The 9,286-nt window shown below is 53.9% G+C and overlaps 1 long non-coding RNA gene across 1 annotated transcript; it reads left to right on the forward strand.

The window, feature by feature from the left end:
• Window positions 1–7,046: 7,046 nt before the first annotated feature.
• LOC142862610 (uncharacterized) lies at window positions 7,047–8,552 on the forward strand. Its single transcript, XR_012913677.1, has 2 exons — window positions 7,047–7,177; window positions 8,228–8,552. It is a non-coding gene; the product is annotated as an uncharacterized LOC142862610 (long non-coding RNA).
• Window positions 8,553–9,286: the final 734 nt, after the last annotated feature.

Genomic DNA, 9,286 nt, shown 5'->3' on the forward strand with positions numbered 1-9,286 from the left:
ACCTTAGTCACCCATAATCCCTTGCCCAGAGACACCCCCTTTTTGTCCCCACTGTGGACACTGGGTGCATTTACTTCTGGTGCTTTATTATTTTTTAGTAAACTTTTGAATTTGGGGATAATTTTAGATTTGAATAAAAGTTGCAAAGATAGTACAGAGAGTCCCCACACACCCTCACCCAGTTTTCCCTGATGTTAACATCTTGCATAACCTGCCACACTTGTCATGGCTAAGAGATCAACATTGGTGCACTACTGTAACCAAAGTTCAGACTTTATTTTAATTTCCCTAGTTTTTCCACTGATACCTTTTTTCTATTCCACGATCCAATCTAGGCTAGCACATTGATTCAGCATTTTTTTCTTTGTCCCAGAACTGAGCAAGTATTTAGCTTTCCAAAAATCTCTTTTAACTTTTTTTTTTTGAGACAGAGTCTTGCTCTGTCACCCAGGCTAGAGTGGAGTGGTGTCATCATATCTCACCACAACCTCAAACTCCTGGGCTCAAGGAATCCCCCTGCCTCAACCTCCCAAGTAGCTGGAACTACCATGGGCCACTAAACACAGCTAATTTTTTTCTATTTTTAGTCTCACTCTTGCTCAGGCTGGTCTAGAACTCCTGACCTCAAGCAATCCTCCTGCCTCGGCCTCCCAGAGTGCTAGGATTACAAGTGTGAGCCACGGCGCCTAGCCCTCTTTAACTTGTGTATTATTTTGTTTCTTTTGGACTTCTCCTGTGGATATGGATGTATTATATTTTATTTACTTATATTTTGGTATTTAAGAATCTCAAAAATTCAGCTTATTTGTTAAATAAAAAAAAAATTCAATGATATTTGTGAAAGCTCAGTAAGGAAGGCTTTATTCAGGACCGTTGTGACAGGTGCGGGGACCACAGCAGTGGGGTCTTGCAGTGACGGGGACAGACCGGACTCACAGTGAACACAGCACGGGCCAGTGGGGATTTACAGCCACAGAGCAGGGTGGGACCGTGGGTGGAAAATGACTAAGAGTAAACCTCAGGGGTAAGGGGAACTCCGGCTAAAGTGACCCAACCAGGATTCCTGCTGCAGTCAGGCCAAGGTGACCAGACGCCACCGGGGGGAAGGCAGAGGATGAGGAACCCAGTCAGATATCAAGGGGGATCAGATACTGAGGGTGGGGGTTCTTGCCAAACTGACTTAGTGGAGCTCTCACTAAAACTGGACTCACAAGGAAGTGCACACTGGTCCCAGGAGAAGGTTCGAGAGCCTGACTAAACAAAGCTTGGTCCAGCAAAGAGTCTTTGTCGTACTATAACAAACACCTGTTAAACACCTGCCGCCACCCCCCACCTGTTTGGAATGTCCTGTTTCATTCCAAAGAGCCTCCTCCCCCCAGCTTTCCTAGGCGTCTGTGCTCGTTTCCCATTTGTGAAGAAGTCCTTTCTTGCTCTCAAGTCTGGCTGTGGACACATTTGTTCAGAAATCCGTGTTAACCGGGTCGCCTGTGTGTTGGAGCTCAAGGGAGCGTGTCCAGGAGGGAGCTTTGGCTGGATCTCACAGGGCAGGGACAGAGCCATAGGAAGGTGCCCTGGCCGAGGGGAACAGAACTAGGTGTGAGGAGGGCAATACCAGCGTGGCTGGGGCAGGGGTGTTTTGGGGCGAAGGTAGCAGGTCAGGCCAACAGGCATGTACAGACCATCTCATGGAGGACTGAGGACCAGTTGAGGAGGAAGGAGAACCTCAGCAGGCTCTGGGGTGGGGGGAGGGAGGAGATGACAAGATTGGTTCCAGTGTAGGACGGAGGGAGTGGGAGGCATCAAACTGAGCCCTGGCTAACGTGACAGGGAGCAGGGGCCCTCAAGGATCAGCGGGGCTCACCCCTTCTCTATACAGAGGGAGCGCCAGAGGCCTGGAACCAACAGGACACTTGGTCAAGGTCACACAGCACGTTCATATTAAAGCCCATAGTTTCTGCACCCCTAGCAATTCATTCATTCATTCACTCATTCATTCATTCATTCATCCATTAATTCACTTTCAACATTATCTGTTGGCTTTTACTCTGAGCCAGGCCCATATAGTTCCTGATATCACGAAGCTCATAGTCTAACGGGCAGAGATAGACTATAACTAACTAGCCAAACAAAAGACTATGTAACCTCTAATTGTGCCTGGGACTGTAAAAATAAAAACCGGTGGTCAGGGAAGCAGGTGCTTATACAACTGACAGCTCAAAACCAAGAGGCTATTTGAGAACCATCTAGTGCCATGGGCCCAGTGCACAGTCTCCTGGATCCACCCCCGGAGTTTCTGGTCTGGCAGGTCTGGGGTGGGGCGTATCTAACGAGTCCCCTCCCACGTGATGCCGTGATGCCGATGCTGCCAGCCCAGGGACCACACTCTGGAGCAGCGCCACCGCGGCGCATCGGTCTCTAGAATGTCACAAAGCAGATCAGTCCGACCTCCAGCACAGGAAGCCTCACCCTGCTTTGGATGGTTTCGTTTTGGAGGTGGAGGAAGTGAGCCATGCAGGAAAGTCCTGAACCACGTTTGCCTCAGACCACTCAGGAAGAAGCCACTGGGAATGGGGATAAGGCAGAAACCAGGAGAGGAAGTGCCCGCGTGGCTCCCCAGGCCCTGACCTCAAAGCCACAGGTGTGGGGAACTTCCCTCCGTTTTCGGAGGGCCAACAGCCAGGCCCGCCCCGCTTCCCAGCTGCGCATGTGCGATCGCTCACGTGACTGGGGACTGGCGGGGAAACATGGCTCCTTCCCTCGGGGGCTTAAGGCCTGAGGGAGATGGTCTCCCTGACTGCAGGGAGGTGAGACCCCACCTAGAGAGAGGAGGAAGGGACACCAGGAAGAACGGAGGGAGGCCCAGCGGAGGAACAGAGGAAGGCACAGCCCGGCAAAGGCCTGGCAGCCGCAACGCCAAATCTCAAGAGTGCTCCAAAGGGCTCTTACCGAGGGCCGTGCATGTTAGACGTTAGACCTGGCCCTGCTCCTGGGGTTTCTGTCCTCGGGGCTGTTACAGGAGGGGGCCCACCACAAGGTCACACTCTCCTCTCCTCTCTTTTTGACTTCAGAATTACGCCAAAGACCCTTTCCAACTTGACCTCGGTAGGCGCTCTTGGGTAGAATGGGAGAAATGAGCCCGGTAGGACCTTATGCCCTAAAGAAAGCAGACAGGGCGTCCCTAAAGGAAATCAGGAAACGGGCCCAAAAGAGCTTAGACCAGATGTCTAAGCGTCTCTCGTGACCCGCTGCCTGCGTGTCTGCTGGGAGAGCCCTTGTGTTGCCGAAATGGGATTATGGTGGTAAGGATTGGCGTTGGGGGAAGAAGAGTACTAGCCACGTGGCCCCCGGGACCTTGATTTCCCCTCTGTAAAATGGGCTGACAATCCTAGCCCTCCCCAGCGCCTAGGAGCTACCACTCGGGGGAGGCACCCTCTGAGGGGGAGGAGGAGGAGGTGGGTTGGGATGTATTTCTTCATGGATGGGTATGTGGATGAATGCTCGCCTGGGCTGTGCGGCCATCTGCCCCACGGGCCTCTGACTGGCAGAGCAGCTCCAAGTCCGTCCAGACTTCCTGTGGTCAATGATCACCACATGGGCATCCCTGAGGTCACCTCTCGTAAGTGTGGTCTGGAGGGGAGGTTGGGGGACACCGAGCCTGGCAGAGGCTCTTGCTTCACCTTGTAGGCCCCTCCCAGGCAGAGCCCCAAGGGCCTGTGACTCCCCAGACTCAGCAGTCTTGGGACTTGGGGCCCTTCCCCCCAAGACCTCCCTCCCAGCTGCTGGCAATGCTTGCCCAGAGTCACTTCCTTGTTTACTGCAGACTCTTATCTCTGCCACCCCACAGGATGGCTCAACCCACCTACAGGACACAGGCCTCCTATTGGCAACCTGATGTGGCCGAAAGAGCCCTGGGCTGGGAGGTCAAGACCTAGTTCTAGCCTAGCCCCAAGCCTCAGTTTCCCTTTCTATAAAATGAGAGCATTGAACATGAGTCCCAAATTCCCCTTGACCCTGACATTGTAGGATATTTGGAGACTCTAGTGGTGGAATAAATCTCAGACACCGTAACGGGTGTGCCAGGTGTATTTTAGACAAGGCTCTGCTGATGGCTTTCTGTTCCCTTCCCTGCAGAGTACGTTAAGCTGAATGTGCCTTCATTGTGAATATCTGCTTGTCTGTGTGGCTTTGGTAAAGAGGAAGGAGTGAAAACTGGAATTTTTCCTGGCTGGGCATCCTGGCCTCATTTCCCCATCTGTTAAAACCATGGGGACAGATTAACTATGTTCCCACTTGCCCTGCAGGGAGACCACTCTGCATGGTTGCAAAGAAAACTTTGAGAAGCTCCATGGGATAAGAAATGGCCTCCAGGGTGTGCCTGAGGAGAGACAGCTGCTCCCTGAGCTTCCTCCCTAGCAGGGCAGATCAGCCAACTGTAGCTTTTGTGGCCCTTCAGGGCTGGGAGGGCACAAGTTTGGAACAGAGTGGAATTTCTTGGGGCAGCAGAGTGACAAGTCCTGCCACCAGGCAACCTCTGCTGTTCCCATCCCCAGAAGCACTTGCCCTCTCTTCTAAATCCAGGTGAAACAAAGGTTTATGGAATGTTGGTCCAAAGGGACCTCAGTATGTCCTGCTGACCAGGGTGCCTTGAGCCTCGGGCCTCGGGCTGGCCCTGTGCCCCAAGAAGGGCTGACTGGGGCTCCCTCCCCTGCCCAAGGGCTTGAGGTGGTGTTTACAGCCTTCATGGACAGCAAAGGCCTGGACCTCTTCAAAATCACCAATCCAGAGGTTATCACTCGTGATGTGAGTGCAAAGCCGCCCACCAGTCTGTCTCTTGGGGAGAGAAGCTCAGACAGCATTTTTGGGGTGACTTGTGGCTGTTGGGGAGACAGGCAGAGGGGCCACCACGAGCTTGCTCCTGGTGACCTGGGAGTCAGCCCAGCCTGCCCCTCTTCCCTCCTGCCCTTCCTTCTAGAGCTTCCTGCTGCTACAGATGGACTTTGTCTCCCCTGAGCACCGGCTGGTAGATTTCCCCCAGAGCTTGAGCTAGAAGTCTCCAAAGAGGCTGGGATGGAGCTTGACGCAGAAGGCACGTAGCCGGAACCCTGGCGTCTGCTTCGTCGTGCTGGGGGGCAGGGTGGGAGCAGGAAGACCCGAGACCAGCTCCCAAATCCTCCGTATCCTAAAGGCCTGTTGGGGTTAAAATACTGCACTCAAGAGCTGGAGGGTACTTCCTTCCTCTGAGGCCGGGGGTACCGGGGAGGAGAGGGGAGAAGGGACATGTCTCATCACCACCCCTGCTCCTTTGCTGGACAAATCGGACAAACCGAGCCCTGACAGCTCACTCCTTTCTGCAGCTGCCCTCAAATACTCCGAGCTCCCAGTGCCTGGAGGAAGAAATCCAACACTGCTTCCCTGGCACTCAAAGTTCTCCCGGATCGGGGCCCTGAATACCTTGTTTCCCCCCAAATAAGACAGTGTCTTATATTTATTTTTCCTCAAGAAGACACCCTAGGGCTTATTTTCAGGGGATGTGTTATTTTTTTTTTTTTTAAGTACGATACAACAATCTACATTTATTCAAATATAGTGAAGTCATCTTCTTCTGGAACATCATCATAACTCTCCAAACCCCAAATTCCATCCTGAATTTCTTGCAACTCTATTATTTCCTTTAGAACCATTGCCCCCATCTCTCATGTCGAGCAATAGAGCTCTCATTAAATGAGCAGGGCTGGCTTATTTATCAGCGATCCAGTGAGCACTGGGTCCAGTCTGCACTGGTCCAGTGGGGCAGAAATGATCTCTGTGGCCTCAGTAGGAGACTGCCTGCCGAAGCTTTTCCCCTGTCCCCTGGTGTTTGTGGGGGGTGAGAGAGGCCCACAGTGCTGAGTAAAATGGCAGCCACAGCGTTCCTTCTTCCCCCTGGGGACACACAATACCTAAAGCAGAGTGTCCTGGTCCTCATTCATTCAGGAGACTCCTCTCAAAGCCTCAGCGTGCAGCACGCACAGGATGGCCGTGACCTGACAGGGGGAGCCGACCTTGTTGGTGGGGCTGCCCACACCTTTCCGGTCACCTCTGGGATAGTAGCTGTCACGATGGGGCAGATGAGAAGGGCTGCTCGTCGTCTTTACCGCTTGGTGACGAAATGCACGGGTTGTGCAGATGCGCTACGTAGCCACACCCATCACTAGGGCTTATTTTTTGGATAGGGCTCTATTGCGCAAATGCTTAGAAATCCTGCTAGGGCTTATTTTCTGGGTAGGTCTTATTTTCGGGGAAACACGGTGCCTTCCAAACTCATCTCCTATAACCCACCAGTCTCAGCCAGCGCCTTCTGTTCCTGCCACACTGGTGCTGCCCCCTTTGTAGGACAGTCCTAACTAGCCCTTCCCTGGCAGCCCCCTCCAGGCAGCCTTCCAAAGCGCTGCCCAGCCCCCAAGGCTAGATCAAGGCCCAGCCTCTCTGGGAGTCTGTGCTGATCACCCACACCCTCCAGCACTTCCTTCCAAGTTCAGGACGCTGACACACCTGTGTGACACCTGTGTCACTTGCTGACACCCGTGTCAGCAGCAGGCTGACACACCTGTGCAGCCTTATCTCAGCTGGCTTGAGGCTCCGACCCAGGTGACCAAGTGGGCAACGAGTGGGATGCCCCTACAGAGGTGGAAGTCTTGAAGGGATGGCAACGTGCTCTGAGCCAGGTTCCTTCCAAATCCTCCCCTGTCCCCTCCAGGTGCTTCCTTAGGTCTGTTTCTCTTCCTCCCTCGGGGCCCAAAGCAAGGGTCTGAGTCACCAAACGGACAGGCACACTAGCAGGGCTGAGCAGGAGGTGCTCAGAGCACCCCTGGCAGAAAGAGTCAAGGCCGCCTCATCCATCCATGAGTCAAAAGTGGAAATTCCAGGCCTTGGGATATTAGCCTCCGGGCTGGTGACACCAGAGAGGAGCCACTCTCCACCCAAGAGTGCTCCCTGAAGGGGGCTGGCCAGGCCCTCCCTTTACCCAATGACAAAATCAAGATAACTTGGCAGCTCTGGGCAGTTCCTTCCTTGAAGAGAAACTTTCACCATCACAAGGGACAGACCGAGACATCACTGATATCTTGTCCCTTGTATACCCCAGCCCAGCTGGGACCCCAGAAGACCCCAGGGCTCATTTTCTGTTCCAGGAAGGAAGGTAGGTGTGTCCTCCTGTTTCCTGCACTGTCCTTGGAGAGCATCTCCCCAGGTCTGAGCTGGGAGGTGACTTACATGTCACTGTACCAACCAAGGAGTACACTTCGCAGAAGGAGACATGGCATCCCAGAGGGCCAGAGGCTTAGGACTGACCTGGCCCCTCTCCCAAATCCAGCCCCACCCCCATACAAGCCTAGAAGCTCTGACCCAGGTCTACCTCCAAAGACCAGGCTGTCTCCCCGCCTCGGTGGGGTCCTGACCTCACCCAGATCAGTCAAGCTCTGATCCCAGGAGATGGCTGTACCTACTGCTTTCTCTGGGGAGGAAACAAGGGCGTCCCAAGGCCAAGGCCCTGTGGACTCACATCCTGCCACCTGGGACCAGCCCTTGGGCAAATGGGGAGTGTCGGGGGAAGGCCCGGCCTTCAGACCTGGGTCCAATTTCAGCACCTGTAGTGACTAGTCCTGCCACCCTGGGTCCCCCTGTGCTGCCATTCCCTCCTCTGTTAAGAGGGGTGATCATTATACCTTCCGGAAAGGGCTCAGCAAGGACTGGATTAGCCTAGAGGAATATCCCATGGTGGCCAAGATCAGGGCTCTGGAGCTGGCCTGCCTGGGTCCACGTCTCACTCCTCCACCTCTGGCTGCGTAACCTGGGCATGTTATTTAGCCCTTGTCTACCTCCCTCCCCTCCTTTCCCCCGTAAAAGCGAGATCACAGAGTTGCCGTGAAGATTAAAGGAGAAAGCACACGCACCTGGAATGGAGTCTGGCACGTCCTAAGCACTCCATGAACGCCAGCCCGTTCTGCTTCGTGCAGATGAGAAACTGGGCACACACGGGCCAGGCTGATGTGGTCTCACTCCATCCCCAGACTCAGTTCCCCACCCGCCTCCTGTGTACTCTCTGCCTTCAACCTTTCCTCTCACGTCTCAAGTTTCCCACCCAAAGTCCAAACACTCAAGGTTCCCTCTGATCTCCAACCCATAATATCTGATTAGCTTATTCACACTCAAGTGTAAATGACTCACGGCCATTTATTTGATACCGCAGGAGCTCGCACACCTCCAACCAAAGGAGCAGGGTGCCAATGGCAGACCGTCAGGCCACAGGCCGGCCGAGGACACGGAGAGCTTGGGGAGGAGGCTCTCCCAGAACCCTTTGGTGATGACCTTTTCTGGCCAGCCTGGAACCACCAGCAGTGTGCCAAGGGCACTGGGTTCAAGACCCAGCTCTGCTCCCGATTGCTGTGTGACCTCCAACAACTCACATGACCTATCTGGACCTCAGCTGCTTCATCTGCCTAATGGGACAATAGCCTTTGTCCCACCCTACTCACGGGGCTGCCCGGAATGAAATGCATGTGAAAGTGATCAGCATTTGTCCCTCTAGACTGTGGTTATTTGTCACGTGTCTGTCTGCACAGGGAGCAGGCCAGTCTTTCCTGGACTTTGTGTAGGGCCAGTCATACTGCAGGTGCTTAGTGAGCGGGAGCTGAGTCCTGCCTCGGAACTAATCAATGCCTCCCACGCATAGAGCGGACAGGCCACGTCCTCATCCATTCCCTCGCCGCGTTCCGCAGCAGCCTGGGGAGGCGAGGAATACCCTGTGTGACAGATAAGGAAACTGAGGCCAAGATGGTCAGGGCATTTGTGTAAGGTTACACAGCCGGGAGTTGGTGATGCTGGGAGTCATGCACACGTGATCAACTGCAAAATGCAAGCCCTTCCCACTCCAAGCTGTCATATCATTTCTAGATATCTGAGCTGGTCCTAGGAGACAGGCTGTTCCAGTCGCACTGGGATGTGGAGCCTGCAGAAGGGAACAAAAATATGAGGGCAGCTTATGGACTTCAGGCAAAGACTGCGTCAGCCTCAACGTTGGGTCACGGAATTCTCACAACCACTCTCCAGGGAGGTATTATCATCATCATGCCCACCTTACAGAGGGCAAAACTGAGGCTCAGCAGAGTCAAGGCATTTGGCCAGTGTAACACAGCCTGATCAGCTGGAGAGTAGGACTTGAACTTGGGATGTCTGATGCTGACGCTTAAGCCCTCGCACCCACACCCACGCCCTCGCCTGGCCTGGGAGGCAGGGAGCAGGGGAGGCC

The sequence above is a fragment of the Microcebus murinus genome, chromosome 20 (assembly GCF_040939455.1).
Source record: "Microcebus murinus isolate Inina chromosome 20, M.murinus_Inina_mat1.0, whole genome shotgun sequence".
NCBI lineage: Eukaryota > Metazoa > Chordata > Mammalia > Primates > Cheirogaleidae > Microcebus > Microcebus murinus.